Raw genomic sequence first — 16,419 nt, forward strand, 5'->3', positions numbered from 1 at the left:
TGGAGGGAGTGTGAAGATCCGCCGGTGCAAAAAATGTGCATTTACCGTGTGCAGCGGCGTGCAAGTCTGCACACGGTAACTCCGACTTGCGTCAGGGCAATTTAAGCACCTCGGGCTCCATGCTTTCCCGAACCCTAAGGCCAGAGGATCAGCATAGTCCCACCCCGGTCCGAAGGGAACTACACTTGATCTTAGCCAAAAGGCCGAGAAGCGATAACCCCAACAGGGCGCCGGGCCCGGCTCGGGCCCGCCACCCAGGCTCCGCACAGTCGCAGCGAGCTGCCACGCGGGCCCTGGCCCTTCCTTCCGCCCGCCCGCCCGCTGCGCACCCACCCACCAACCCCAGGGCACTCCCCTCTGCGGATCCCCGCGCCGGACTGCAGCCCTGGCTGGAAACGTCCGGCCCGCACCACCCCTGCGTCCAAGCCCAGCACCACCGGCTCGCACACTCTCCCCTCTCTCCGTTTCTTGCCCTCCCTCCGTCTGTCTCAACGAGGCCCGCCGGGATCGAGGCGGCGCGCGGCCTGAAACATTTGCATGGCTCCGCCCCCAAAGGGGGGGGGGAGGGAGGGAGGGAGGGAGGGAGTTCGCACCTCCGCCTCCCGCTCAACGAGATCGGCTGCTAAGCACCTGACAGACGTAGCAGTCCTTACTCTAATCTCATCTCATCTCATCTAATCCTGTTAACCGCTGCCTGCCTGCCTGCCTGCCTGCCTGCCTGCCTGCCTGCCGGCTGCTGCTGCTGCTGCTGCTGCTGCTGCTGCTGCGACAAACACTCGCTCACTCTCTCGCCCTCGCCCTCGCCCTCGCCCTCGCCAGCCAGCCAGCCAGCCAGCGGCAGCCGCTGCAGCCGCTGCAGCCCAACCGTCAGCTGGCCACGCTAACCTTCAAGCAACCAAACACACTAGCGCTTTAATCCTTCAATGCACCCTCAACCGGCATGTGCCTTCATGACCAAGGCCAGCCACACACACGCGGCATGAGGCCACACGACAGCAGGACATCACAGTTACGTTACGTTCCGACGGACATTACCGCAGCACACTTCGGTTACATGACGTGACATGTCGCGACCAAGAGGCACGCACTCACTCGCCTGCAAAAGCAACGAGCCGGGAGGACAGAAAGGAAGGAAGCGAGCGACCAACCGACCGACCCTGGACTGCTGCCGCTGCTCCCCGGGTCGCTCGGCCCTTCCTCGGATCGTTGCTCCGCTCGGATTTGCTTTGCTTTGCTGGGTTGGGTTCTGCTTTTGGTCACTGATAAGAGAGGTGCACCGGTCCTGGAGGTACTGCAATACCAGGTCAATGCGTGGAGTGGACAGAGCAAGCTCTTCTTCCATCTCCCTGTTCTAAAAATCCATTTAATATATGGTCCCCAGATAGGGGACGTATCAGATATTAAACTGATAAGAACAGATTTTTATTTTTTTTTTTTTTTTTTTTTTTATAACACTCAGTTGAAGCTCATTCCTTCAAAACTACGCAGGAACAAACTCTTTTCCAACATCCTCGTGAATAAACTAAAAAAACTCGAAAAAAAAGGATTAAAAAAAAATAATCCAAAAAGAACCTAGTCCTTCAACAAAATAGGACTCTCTATACCCTCTGGTACCATTCCTTCCATTTTTTCGTTTTCCAAATGCCTTCTGCATCTACTTCCCCCCTAAATACCCTATCTCTTAAAAAGAAAACATAAAGACGACCATGAATCATACGTACTCCACCTGGAACATCTATTACCACTTTCTTAAACACATACAAATTCCTTACATCCCACAACACTTCCTTCACACAACTAACAATCATCCAAAAAACTCTCCCCATCTCTTTAGACAGATCACAAAGACCGAAAAAAATCATTTCATATGTTAAATTCTCCACACCTGTTACTCCAAAAATTAATCTTCCTACTTTCCTCCATATTTGTTGTGCATACACACACTTCCAAAAAACATGGGTTACACTTTCATCGTTACCACACCTCTCTCTTGGACAACACGCACTCCTACATAACTTTCTATTGTGCTGGAAAACTCTTGTTGGTAAACACTCGTGTACCGACATCCACACTATATCTTTTTGTCTATTCGAGATCTCTATAGTACTCAAATTTTTCCATACTACTTTACTTTGATCTTCTGTAAGACCTCCCAATCTTTCCAAAATTTCCAATTCTTGTAACTCTTTCAAAACTGTCCCTTTTTCTCTCCATTGTAACAAAGACATTTGTTGTAACCCATACTTTCGCATACATTTCCCAATTTTTCCATAAAACCACGGACTCTCAAAACTCACTGGCTTTTTCCTATCCAACACACCCAAACCATACTTCCTTAATTCATTTCCAGCCATAAAACGCATCATACATCCTCCCACTGTATCTTTTAAACTCATTTTTACACAAAATTCCACATACTTGATCAATAATTCTTTTTCAATATCCGGCATATTCATGCCACCATTAACTCTTTTTTTAATAACTATAGTTCTCTTCAATTTTTCCATCCGAGCGTTCCAAAAAAATAAAAATAAACTTCTAATAATTTTCCTAATATTACGATCATTTACTGGAAAAACAATATTCAAAAACAAAAGAATAGGAATAATCACGGATTTAACTATCAAAACACGCCCAGTAAAGGACAAAGTCCTAGACGACCACAAACCAATTTTTTGTTTTACCTTATTTACAACAATATCCCAGCTTTCTCTACCATCTAATCTTTCATCAAAAAAAACCCCTAAAACTTTAATAGCTTCTTCATGAACAGGCCACCCACTCAATTCCAGTTCACTCCATGAACCGAAAACTTTACAAGCACATTTTTGCCAATTCACACGGAAACCACTTCCATTACAAAAAAGTTCAATCAAAAACTTAGCACGTCGTAGACTTGCCTGTGTCTTACAAATAATCGTAACATCGTCCATGTACCCAAAAACTTTTACACTACGACCATCACTTCCTGGAATTTCCACACCTCTCACAGCTTTATCTTTACGAATCAAACACAACAAAGGTTCCAAAACGCAAATAAAAAGAATAGCCGAGAGTGGGCACCCTTGTCTCACTCCTGATTTAATTCTTATTTCGTCTGTCAAATAACCATTTATAATAATTCTACTGTTTATATCTTCATATAAACACTTCAACCACTCACACATACGAACTGGTATTCCTACTTTCTCTAAAACCTTAAACAAAAAACTGTGTGCCACTCTATCATATGCTTTTTCGAAATCAATAGTAACAACCGCTGTATCCAATTTTCTATCTGCACAATACCACAAGATATTCCGCAATAAAGCCAGACTATCTCCGATTTGTCTTCCAGGCACCGCACATACTTGCTCCTCCCCTATAATGCTCCCTATAACGTCCCGTAATCGATTTGCCAAAACTTTGGCTATGATTTTATAATCTACGTTCAACAACGTAATAGGTCTCCAATTTTTTAAATCTGTTGTATCTCCTTTTTTGTGTAATAAAACTATAATCCCTTCTTTCATGGACCGAGAAGTCTTCTTTGTTTTTAATACCTCTCTACAAACTTCCAAGAAGTCATCGCTTAACACCTCCCAAAAAGTACAATAAAACTCACTCGTTAACCCATCGCTACCAGGTGATTTATTTTTCCGCATACTTTTAACAGCAACCTCTATCTCTTTTTTCCCTATTTCAGACACTAAACAATCTTGATCTTCCTCACTCAAGCTTATGTCAAACCCCTCTAATATACTTTCTTCCATATTCAAATCACGGCTTTTTTCTGTATACAATGCTTCATAAAAAGCCTTTATTGTATCTAACATATCTTTACCTACCACCACGTGACCATTTGTATCAGTCACGCATTCCATTAACTTCCTTCCACCATACGCTTTCTTAAAGAAAAAACTAGTACATTTTTCATCTTTTTCAAAAGTTTCCAATCGTGCTTGAAACATAATTTGCCTTCCTCTTTCTTCCAAACATTTATTCACTTGATCTCTTGCATCCGACAAATCCGTTCGCACATCCACTCCTTCATCTCTCAGACTTTTTAAATAATCAACTCTCCCTTGCCACGCTCTCCAATTCACCTTCCTTTTTTTTGCACGTAACCAACTTTCTTTTGAAAAGAAAGTTTTACTTTTAATTTTCATCCATTCCCACCATTCAATCACTGACTCAAAATTTCCTTTCCTACTCTTCCATTGTTCAAACTTCCCCCGAAACTGCTCGCAAACGCTCCCTTCTTCTAACAATTCAATATTCATTTTCCACACCCCTCTACCAATCTGAATTCCTAAACTAACTCTCACTTTACATATCACACACACATGGTCTGTAAAACCCATTCGCACTCCAATCAAATCCTCACCCACTATCTTAGCTGAAAGAAAAATAAAATCTATACGAGATTTCACTTGACCATTTTCACTAAAAAAAGTGAAAAAATCTACTTTATCTTTCTTAAATATAACAGAATCAATTAACTTCATGTCATCCACTACCTTTAATAGTTCTCTACTAGAAGCATCTAATGACGATTTCACTCCCCTCTTACCTACTCTATCTTGTAACCTTATGATACAATTGAAATCTCCTACCATGAAGACTTGTTCCCTCCCTGGTAAAAAGAGTTTGATCGTCTTAAATAAATCTATCCTTTCTTGTCTATTAACTGACGCGTAAACATTAATAATCTTAAATCGCACCCCTCCATACAAGAACAAAACCATCATTGCCCTTCCTAATTCAATCTCTACCACTTGAATTATTTCAAATAAAGTCCCTCGAAACAAAACTCCTATACCCCCATTCTGTTGACTACAAAACGAAAAACAGGAAGGACCATAACGCCAGGTTTGGCCGATAAACGGCTCAGAAAGGTTACATTCCTGAATGCAATATATATCTCCTCTTTGCATAGCCAAAGCTTCAAAAACAGCGGCTCTTCTTACTACACTTTTAATGCTACGCACATTCAAGGTAAGAATGGTAAAAGCCATCAGGGTTTGTATGAACCACATCATTCAATAATTATGTCCCGGTCCTGAACTTCTTCGACCCCTTTTCTGGTACCGACGAAGCTACAAAACCTGAAACACTTTTCAAATTTTCCACATCCTGTGTATCCACAAAAGTCCTTCGAATTTCTGCACCTTCCGAAATATCAGATCCTGGAGAATCTCTCGGTACAGAATCTTTACTTCTTAAGGATTTTTTACGCACTCTCTTCTCCCGAGCTTTACCAACCACCATTAATAAATCTCCTTCAGATGACGAAGAATCCACATTGGGCTCTACTTCCATTGTATCTACCTCTACTAATTCCAAAGAAACAGACTCATCTCTTATCGAACTTTTTTTAATCCTTTCCAAGGATTCTTCCACTTGTCTTACCATGGAATGCAAGACATTCACCTGACTTCCACCTGGAGTTTCAGGCACAACACCCTCTTCACTTTCTACAGAAAACTGAGTTTCTTCAACTTCAACTATTCCTACTGTCTTCACGTCCACGTGAGTATGTAATTCCGTTAATTGTTCTTGGAGAACCTCAGTTACTAATTCTACTGGAACTTCCTCTTCAGTAGTTCTAGGGCATCTTCTCGCTAAATGATCCTCTCCACCACACAAATCACATTTACGAGCAGTAGTGCAATCAACCGCTTTATGCCCTGTTTTCCCACAATTGTAACACCCAGGAGCTGCGGTACATTTGGACATAATATGCCCAAAACTCAAACACTTTCTGCAGAAAGCAGGCTGCCCTGGATAATATAAGAAGCCGCGATTTCCTCCAATAGAAAAATTCTGAGGAGGATGCAACATTCCACCAAACCCGTTTGCATCCGCTACAATCGTTGCCCAAATCTTCCTCTTTTCGTTATATACTTTAAATTCATTTAAAAGTTTCACAGGCTTATCCATTTCCTTAACATAACGTCCAAGAAAAAACAAAATATCCTCGTCGCTTACAAATGGATTATACATATGTACAATAATTGGTACTCGCCTGGACACCGTTGATGATAGAAAACGAATACCTTTCAATAAAGGATCCATCGCTCGCTCCTTACTCCGTTGTAACAGCGTCATAACTCCGAAATCCGAATTGAAAGTAATATCCGCAAACCCACGTCCAAAAAAAGGCTGAATGCAGAAAAACTCTTCTCTTTTCATCTGTAAGGCTCCTTCCAAAATCGAAACTTGAATCTCCTTAAGACTCATCCTCTGTCGTTCTCCTTCAGCAAAAACAATCCTCACCGTCTTCGGAATCGAAGGTGCTCCAACCGCCGAATCTCCTCTCGTTTCCATTGCTAGGCATTCAACGAACCCCCAATAGCAGCAACCGGCCGAAGCCGGAAGGCCGAGGGACGTAACTAGCCTGCGCCGGAACCTCCTGGTCCAGATCTCCTGTATTAAATACACTTGATCCGGGCCAAAAGGCCGAGAAGCGATAACCCCAACAGGGCGCCGGGCCCGGCTCGGGCCCGCCACCCAGGCTCCGCACAGTCGCAGCGAGCTGCCACGCGGGCCCTGGCCCTTCCTTCCGCCCGCCCGCCCGCTGCGCACCCACCCACCAACCCCAGGGCACTCCCCTCTGCGGATCCCCGCGCCGGACTGCAGCCCTGGCTGGAAACGTCCGGCCCGCACCACCCCTGCGTCCAAGCCCAGCACCACCGGCTCGCACACTCTCCCCTCTCTCCGTTTCTTGCCCTCCCTCCCTCCCTCCGTCTGTCTCAACGAGGCCCGCCGGGATCGAGGCGGCGCGCGGCCTGAAACATTTGCATGGCTCCGCCCCCAAAGGGGGGGGGGGGGGAGGGGGGGAGGGAGGGAGGGAGGGATTTCGCACCTCCGCCTCCCGCTCAACGAGATCGGCTGCTAAGCACCTGACAGACGTAGCAGTCCTTACTCTAATCTCATCTCATCTCATCTAATCCTGTTAACCGCTGCCTGCCTGCCGGCTGCTGCTGCTGCTGCTGCTGCTGCGACAAACACTCGCTCACTCTCTCGCCCTCGCCCTCGCCCTCGCCAGCCAGCCAGCCAGCCAGCCAGCCAGCGGCAGCTGCTGCAGCCGCTGCAGCCGCTGCAGCCCAACCGTCAGCTGGCCACGCTAACCTTCAAGCAACCAAACACACTAGCGCTTTAATCCTTCAATGCACCCTCAACCGGCATGTGCCTTCATGACCAAGGCCAGCCACACACACGCGGCATGAGGCCACACGACAGCAGGACATCACAGTTACGTTACGTTCCGACGGACATTACCGCAGCACACTTCGGTTACATGACGTGACATGTCGCGACCAAGAGGCACGCACTCACTCGCCTGCAAAAGCAACGAGCCGGGAGGACAGAAAGGAAGGAAGCGAGCGACCAACCGACCGACCCTGGACTGCTGCCGCTGCTCCCCGGGTCGCTCGGCCCTTCCTCGGATCGTTGCTCCGCTCGGATTTGCTTTGCTTTGCTCGGTTGGGTTCTGCTTTTGGTCACTGATAAGAGAGGTGCACCGGTCCTGGAGGTACTGCAATACCAGGTCAATGCGTGGAGTGGACAGAGCAAGCTCTTCTTCCATCTCCCTGTTCTAAAAATCCATTTAATATATGGTCCCCAGATAGGGGACGTATCAGATATTAAACTGATAAGAACAGATTTTTTTTTTTTTTTTTTTTTTTTTTTTTTTTTGAAGCCCGAGGTGCGTGCTCCTTTGGGTGATGCGTTCTGTGCTCCAAAGAGGCAGCAGAAGCCATATACGAAACTGGGTCCCCACAAGGGGAACCCAGACAAATTCCTCCCCCCCCCCATGGGAGGGTCGGATCTTAGGACTCTCCCCGAAGGGTGAGACCCCATTTCCGTGGGGCACTCCCATCGGGAAGTAGCCCCCTTGGCTTCACCACCTAAAGGTAGTGTCCGAAAACAAAAGTGCCAAATCGAAAAACCAAAACGTGAACGTGGCCTCGCTTAAAGGTTTGGTGACCGTGAAAATCCAATCGAAATTAATGGGCACACGTGCTTAAACACATTGTGATGAATAAATAATATAAATAATTTAGGGGCGGGCCATGACTGACCCAGCCAGGTTCAAAAATAAATTCCACTCCATGCCCTGATGGTGCGATGGAGGGAGTGTGAAGATCCGCCGGTGCAAAAAATGTGCATTTACCGTGTGCAGCGGCGTGCAAGTCGGCACACGGTAACTCCGACTTGCGTCAGGGCAATTTAAGCACCTCGGGCTCCATGCTTTCCCGAACCCTAAGGCCAGAGGATCAGCATAGTCCCCCCCCAGTCCGAAGGGAACTACACTTGATCTTAGCCAAAAGGCCGAGAAGCGATAACCCCAACGCGGGCCCTGGCCCTTCCTTCCGCCCGCCCGCTGCGCACCCACCCACCCACCCACCCACCAACCCCAGGGCACTCCCCTCTGCGGATCCCCGCGCCGGACTGCAGCCCTGGCTGGAAACGTCCGGCCCGCACCACCCCTGCGTCCAAGCCCAGCACCACCGGCTCGCACACTCTCCCCTCTCTCCGTTTCTTGCCCTCCCTCCGTCTGTCTCAACGAGGCCCGCCGGGATCGAGGCGGCGCGCGGCCTGAAACATTTGCATGGCTCCGCCCCCAAAGGGGGGGGAGGGAGGGAGGGAGGGGGGAGGGAGGGAGGGAGGGAGGGAGGGAGTTCGCACCTCCGCCTCCCGCTCAACGAGATCGGCTGCTAAGCACCTGACAGACGTAGCAGTCCTTACTCTAATCTCATCTCATCTCATCTAATCCTGTTAACCGCTGCCTGCCTGCCTGCCTGCCTGCCGGCTGCTGCTGCTGCTGCTGCTGCTGCTGCTGCTGCGACAAACACTCGCTCACTCTCTCGCCCTCGCCCTCGCCCTCGCCAGCCAGCCAGCCAGCCAGCGGCAGCCGCTGCAGCCGCTGCAGCCCAACCGTCAGCTGGCCACGCTAACCTTCAAGCAACCAAACACACTAGCGCTTTAATCCTTCAATGCACCCTCAACCGGCATGTGCCTTCATGACCAAGGCCAGCCACACACACGCGGCATGAGGCCACACGACAGCAGGACATCACAGTTACGTTACGTTCCGACGGACATTACCGCAGCACACTTCGGTTACATGACGTGACATGTCGCGACCAAGAGGCACGCACTCACTCGCCTGCAAAAGCAACGAGCCGGGAGGACAGAAAGGAAGGAAGCGAGCGACCAACCGACCGACCCTGGACTGCTGCCGCTGCTCCCCGGGTCGCTCGGCCCTTCCTCGGATCGTTGCTCCGCTCGGATTTGCTTTGCTTTGCTGGGTTGGGTTGGGTTCTGCTTTTGGTCACTGATAAGAGAGGTGCACCGGTCCTGGAGGTACTGCAATACCAGGTCAATGCGTGGAGTGGACAGAGCAAGCTCTTCTTCCATCTCCCTGTTCTAAAAATCCATTTAATATATGGTCCCCAGATAGGGGACGTATCAGATATTAAACTAATAAGAACAGATTTTTTTATTTTTTATACCACTCAGTCATATCGCACATCCTCAAGATGACACTCCGGACGGCATTACATATAACATCCTCATGGCATATTTTCTCTTTATAATCCCACACCACTTAGTGAAACCTAAAAACCCTATATACATATATACAAAAAAGCTCCTCAAAGACTACCTCCCATCCTCCACAAACCATCCAACCCCCAACCACACGGTTGGTTTTTTTTTTTTTTTTGGTTTTTTTTTAAATACAATTTTTAATACATATATACAAAACGCTCCTCAAAGACTACCTCCCAACCTCCACAAACCATCCAAACCCCCAACCCCCCTCAAACCCTATCCCAGTCTTTCCATTTCTTTGTTTTCCACACACCCTCGGCATCTTCCTCCCCCCACCTTCTCACATCCCTCAAAAAATACACATACATCCGTCCTCGAATCATCCTCACACAACCATCCACCTCCACCATATCCTTTTTAAAGACTAACAAGTTCCTCACATCCCACAAAGATTCCTTAACACAACTTATCAGCATCCAGAACAACCTCCTCCTCCTCTTATCTAAATCACATAACCCAAAAAACACAGCCTCAAAACCCACCCCATCCAATCCCACTAATTCTTTAACCAACCGCCCCATCCTTTCCCAAATTTGTACAGCATACTCACAACTCCAGAACACATGTATCACATTCTCCACTCTACCACACCCCTCCCTGGGGCAACACTCAGAAACACACAACTTCCTAACCCTCTGAAACTCTCTAGTTGGCAAACACCCATGCACCGCCATCCAACCCACATCTCTCTGTCTATTAACCAATTCTCGCTCAGACAACATCTTCCAAACCTGCTTACTTTGACCTTCATTCAAACCACCCAAACCTACTACTTCCTCCCGATCCCTAATCATATTCAATACACACCTTTTCTCTTCCCACATAGACACAGTCACATTCTGCAACTCATATCTTCTAATACCAATCTCAACCCTTTCATAAAACCAAGGCACCTTAAAACACACAGGCTTCTTACGATCAAGTTCATACAAACCATACTTCCTCAACAAACCACCCGCAGCATACCTCAACATGCAACCCACCATTGAATCCTTCTTACTCACCTTCACACACACCCGTATATATTGCACCAACAAAAACCGCTCAACATCTGGCATGTCCATACCCCCATTCTCCGTCTTCAACATCACTTTCTGCCTTCTCAATCGCTCCATCCTAGAATTCCAAAAAAATAAAAATAAACTTCTCACCAATTTCCTAATTACTCTCACACTTACTGGAAAAACCACATTCAAGTACAACAACAAAGGAACAATCACCACCTTCACAATCAACACCCTTCCAGAAAAAGACAAAGTCCTAGACGACCAAAACCCTATCTTCTGTTTCACTTTCCCAACCACCTTCTCCCAGCTATCACATCCATTCAACTTATTATCAAATTTCACCCCCAACACCTCGATCGCTTCACTCTTAACAGGCCATCCACACAACCCCAACTCCCGCCACTCACCAAAAGCCTTACAAGCACATTTATCCCAATTCACCCGGAAACCACTCCCCATACAAAATCCCTCCACTAACAGCTTCACCCTCCTTAACCCAGCTTGCGTTCTACATACTACCGTCACATCGTCCATATAACCTAACACTTTCAAACTCCTACCCCCACTTCCCGGTACTTCTACACCTCTCACCACCTTATCACACCTAATCATCCTTAACAAAGGTTCAATCACGCATATAAACAAAATCGGCGACAACGGACACCCTTGTCTCACCCCAGACATTATACCAAAACTCTCAGTCAAACAACCATTCACCATTACTCTACTACTAATTCCTTCATATAACATTTTCAACCACTTCAACATCCCCCCCGGTATCCCCAACCTCTCTAAAACCCCAAACAAAAATCCATGCGCTACTCTATCATACGCCTTCTCAAAATCAATAGTTGCCACCGCCACTTCCAACTTCCTATCCATGCAATACCACAACACATCACGCAACACAACCAAACAATCCCCAATCTGTCTACCCGGCACAGCACACACTTGCTCTTCCCCAACCAAATTATGCACAATCAACCTTAACCGATTTGCCAACACTTTCGCTAACACCTTATAGTCCACATTCAACAATGTGATTGGCCTCCAATTCTTCAAATCTTTTTTATCTCCTTTCTTAAATAACAGCACAATCACACCCTCTTTCATAGAATCAATCAACTCATTCTTACGCAAAACCTCCACACAAGCTTCAGTAAAATCATCCCCTATCAGATCCCAAAACTTACAATAAAATTCCACAGGCAACCCATCACATCCTGGCGTCTTACCTTTAGCCATGCTTTTCAGTACCTTTTCTAGCCCCTCTTTCGTCACATCTTTCACCAAATCCTCTGCATCCACACTATCCACTACCGCTTCCACACCCTCCAAAATCTCCCTTTCCACCCACCAATCTCTTGTTTTCTCAACATACAAATCCCTATAGAACTCTAATACAACATCCAAAACCCCTACTCCTTCCACAGCTACTCCATCCTTATTCAACACACTCTCCATCAGACTCTTACCACCAAATACTTTCTTGAAAAAAAACCTCGTACACTTCTCATCTTCCTCTAACACTTTCACCCTAGCTCGAAACATTATCTTCTTACCTTTCTTTTCCATATACTGACTCACCTGCTGCCTTGCCTCAATCAAATCATTCTTCACATCCAACCCAAGCACCCTCAATTTCCTCAAATACTCCAAACGTTTCTGCCACATCATCAATTCTTTCCTTTCATTCCTAGCTCTAACTTTCCCTATTCTCACAAAAAACATCCGCACTTGCACCTTAACAAACTCCCACCACCTACTGATTGACATAAAACACCGTTTCTTTCTCCGCAGCCCCAGGAAGAATCTTTCAAAACACTTCACCACCCATCCATCATCCATCAAAGACACATTCAACTTCCATTGACCACGACCCATTATAACTTCCTCTACAAACTCCACTGTACATAACACACAAACATGATCCGTAAAAGGCAAACGCACACCTATCATCTCCCTCCCACTCATATTTTTAGAAAAGAAAATAAAATCAATCCTGGAACACACACTCCCATCCTCACTAAAGAAAGAAAAAAACTTCTCTGACGATTTATGTAACATAACTGAATCTAACAATCCAAAATCTTCCACCATCTGCCCCAACTCCCTACTAGACCCATCCAAATTCGCACCTTTCCTCCCACCCACTCTATCCTCATTCTTAAGCACACAATTAAAGTCACCCACCAAAAACACACACTCTCTCCCTGGTAACCATAATTTCACGTGCTGCAATAGCGTTATCCTTTCTTTCCTATCTACAGGAGCATACACATTAATTAATTTGAACCCAACCCCCCCATATCTAAAGAAAACCACTAACGCCCTCCCATATTCTATTTCCACCACCCTAACCACCTGAAAATCAAAACTACGAAACAACACCGCCACCCCACAATTCCGCCTAACCCCAAACGAAAAAACAGAAGGACCCAAAGTCCAAGGCTGACTCTGCAATGGTCCTGCCAAATTACATTCTTGCAGACAAAAAATATCTGCTCTTTGCCCCTTAAGAGCCTCAAAGACCACTACACGCTGTGCAGCACCCTTAATGCTTCTTACATTGAGGGATGCAATACAAAGAGACCTCATAATTTAATACTCATCAGCACTCTTCATACTACACCCCTCATGTCCCCGATCGAAACTTTTTAGTCAAAGTCTCCTCCACAACCTCGGAATAACTCCTCATAGGATCTGCCACTCTTCGGCTGAAAACACCTCCTGGATCTTCAGAACATACAGAGAGCGGAGAACAGCTTCCTTCGCTTTCTGATAACACATCTAACCGGGGGGAATCCGGTGAGGACCCACTCTCACACTCCCGAACTCTTTTTTCAGCACTACAACCCTCTCCTGCATCTATCATCACGTCTTCTACAAACCTGACTCCCGCCTGCCCTGGTTCCTGCTCCAAACCACCAATATCTGGCAGATCTGCACCGATAAGCAGAGGATCCTTAATTACCTCCAACAGGAGATCTTCCTGTTGAGGCGTAATTTCCATCTCTGGATCCACAACGGCACTTTGTACCGGACTCACAGCCACATCTTCAATTACTCGCTCCGACGCCACAGAAACCGCAGGCCGATCTTCCGGCGGCGGTTTGACAGACGCTCCAGATGCAAGAGAAAATTGCTCCACCAACCGATCCACATGCGCAGACCGCTCAGCCTCTATCCTCCTCTCCTCCTCCTCCTGCCTTTCTGCAGCTTTCTTCCGCTGCTCTCTCAACACGGGACATGACCACGCCCCATGCCCCACATCTCCACAGAGATCACATTTCCTGGGGTTTGGACACTCAAAGGCCATATGTCCCTTCTGCCTGCAATTACGGCAAACCTTCTGGTCTTCGACGCAGTGCTCACTAGTGTGCCCGAACTTAAAGCACTTCCGACAAAAGGTAGGACAGTTGGGATAAAAAAGATATCCCTGATTCCCCCCGATAGAGAAGTTCTGCGGTGGATGCATCATCCCTCCATATCCCTTCTCGTCGGGTTTTAAGGTAACCCAAAACCTTCTCCTACCATTATACACGCCAAAAGGATTCCGCATATACTCCGGTTCTTCCACTTTGGACGCATATTGGCTCAAAAACGCACAGATCGCATCATCTGGCACAAAGGGATTGTATATATGCACCGTAATACATACTTTCCGCACCGCAACCGAGGGACGAAAAACAATGCCACGTAACAAAACATGATCAGCATGGGTAAGACTCCGCTCCATCAAATTCCGTGCTCCCCAAACCGATTTGAAAGTAATGTCAAAGAAACCACGGAACCCAAAATCCTGAAGGCAAAAAATCTCCCCTCTTGGCATCTGCAACAGACCTTCCACGATTTTCACCTGAACTTCCTCCAGCGAAATCCTCCTCCGACGTTCTTCATCCTCAATACACCTGCGCACCGTATTCGGAAAGTTCGGTATCGCCATCACGCCGATCGCTCCACGTTCCCAGTGCCAGCTCTGACGGGACCCCCTATAGCAGCACCCGGCTTAAGACCCCAATGAAGGGGCCGATGCCGGGAGGCCGAGGGCCGTACTCCGCTGACACTAGGACCTCTGGCTAAGATCTCCTGTACAAGTACACTTGATCTTAGCCAAAAGGCCGAGAAGCGATAACCCCAACAGGGCGCCGGGCCCGGCTCGGGCCCGCCACCCAGGCTCCGCACAGTCGCAGCGAGCTGCCACGCGGGCCCTGGCCCTTCCTTCCTTCCTTCCTTCCGCCCGCCGCGCGCGCACCCACCCACCCACCAACCAACCAACCCCAGGGCACTCCCCTCTGCGGATCCCCGCGCCGGACTGCAGCCCTGGCTGGAAACGTCCGGCCCGCACCACCCCTGCGTCCAAGCCCAGCACCACCGGCTCGCACACTCTCCCCTCTCTCCCTCCCTCCGTCCGTCTGTCTCAACGAGGCCCGCCGGGATCGAGGCGGCGCGCGGCCTGAAACATTTGCATGGCTCCGCCCCCAAAGGGGGGGGGAGGGAGGGAGTTCGCACCTCCGCCTCCCGCTCAACGAGATCGGCTGCTAAGCACCTGACAGACGTAGCAGTCCTTACTCTAATCTCATCTCATCTCATCTAATCCTGTTAACCGCTGCCTGCCTGCCTGCCGGCTGCTGCTGCTGCTGCTGCTGCTGCTGCTGCTGCTGCTGCGACAAACACTCGCTCACTCTCTCGCCCTCGCCCTCGCCCTCGCCAGCCAGCCAGCCAGCCAGCCAGCCAGCGGCAGCCGCTGCAGCCCAACCGTCAGCTGGCCACGCTAACCTTCAAGCAACCAAACACACTAGCGCTTTAATCCTTCAATGCACCCTCAACCGGCATGTGCCTTCATGACCAAGGCCAGCCACACACACGCGGCATGAGGCCACACGACAGCAGGACATCACAGTTACGTTACGTTCCGACGGACATTACCGCAGCACACTTCGGTTACATGACGTGACATGTCGCGACCAAGAGGCACGCACTCACTCGCCTGCAAAAGCAACGAGCCGGGAGGACAGAAAGGAAGGAAGCGAGCGACCAACCGACCGACCCTGGACTGCTGCCGCTGCTCCCCGGGTCGCTCGGCCCTTCCTCGGATCGTTGCTCCGCTCGGATTTGCTTTGCTTTGCTGGGTTGGGTTGGGTTCTGCTTTTGGTCACTGATAAGAGAGGTGCACCGGTCCTGGAGGTACTGCAATACCAGGTCAATGCGTGGAGTGGACAGAGCAAGCTCTTCTTCCATCTCCCTGTTCTAAAAATCCATTTAATATATGGTCCCCAGATAGGGGACGTATCAGATATTAAACTAATAAGAACAGATTTTTTTATTTTTTATACCACTCAGTCATATCGCACATCCTCAAGATGACACTCCGGACGGCATTACATATAACATCCTCATGGCATATTTTCTCTTTATAATCCCACACCACTTAGTGAAACCTAAAAACCTTATATACATATATACAAAAAAGTTCCTCAAAGACTACCTCCCAACCTCCACAAACCATCCAACCCCCAACCACACGGTTGGTTTTTTTTTTTTGGTTTTTTTTTAAATACAATTTTTAATACATATATACAAAACGCTCCTCAAAGACTACCTCCCAACCTCCACAAACCATCCAAACCCCCAACCCCCCTCAAACCCTATCCCAGTCCTTCCATTTCTTTGTTTTCCACACACCCTCGGCATCTTCCTCCCCCCACCTTCTCACATCCCTCAAAAAATACACATACATCCGTCCTCGAATCATCCTCACACAACCATCCACCTCCACCATATCCTTTTTAAAGACTAACAAGTTCCTCAC

At 48.0% G+C, this 16,419-nt stretch overlaps 1 non-coding gene and 3 pseudogenes across 1 annotated transcript; all 4 read right to left on the bottom strand.

The window, feature by feature from the left end:
* Positions 1 to 1,266: 1,266 nt before the first annotated feature.
* LOC149278477 (U2 spliceosomal RNA) lies at positions 1,267 to 1,484 on the bottom strand (annotated as a pseudogene).
* Positions 1,485 to 7,494: 6,010 nt separating this feature from the next.
* Positions 7,495 to 7,688, bottom strand: LOC149278478 (U2 spliceosomal RNA). Its single transcript, XR_016278712.1, has one exon. It is a non-coding gene; the product is annotated as a U2 spliceosomal RNA (small nuclear RNA).
* Positions 7,689 to 9,329: 1,641 nt separating this feature from the next.
* LOC149278479 (U2 spliceosomal RNA) lies at positions 9,330 to 9,531 on the bottom strand (annotated as a pseudogene).
* Positions 9,532 to 15,772: 6,241 nt separating this feature from the next.
* LOC149278480 (U2 spliceosomal RNA) lies at positions 15,773 to 15,974 on the bottom strand (annotated as a pseudogene).
* Between the last annotated feature and the right edge of the window lie 445 nt (positions 15,975 to 16,419).

This window comes from Sceloporus occidentalis, unplaced genomic scaffold (genome assembly GCF_023333645.1).
Source record: "Sceloporus occidentalis isolate IW3139 unplaced genomic scaffold, rSceOcc1.0.p SCAF_188, whole genome shotgun sequence".
NCBI lineage: Eukaryota > Metazoa > Chordata > Lepidosauria > Squamata > Phrynosomatidae > Sceloporus > Sceloporus occidentalis.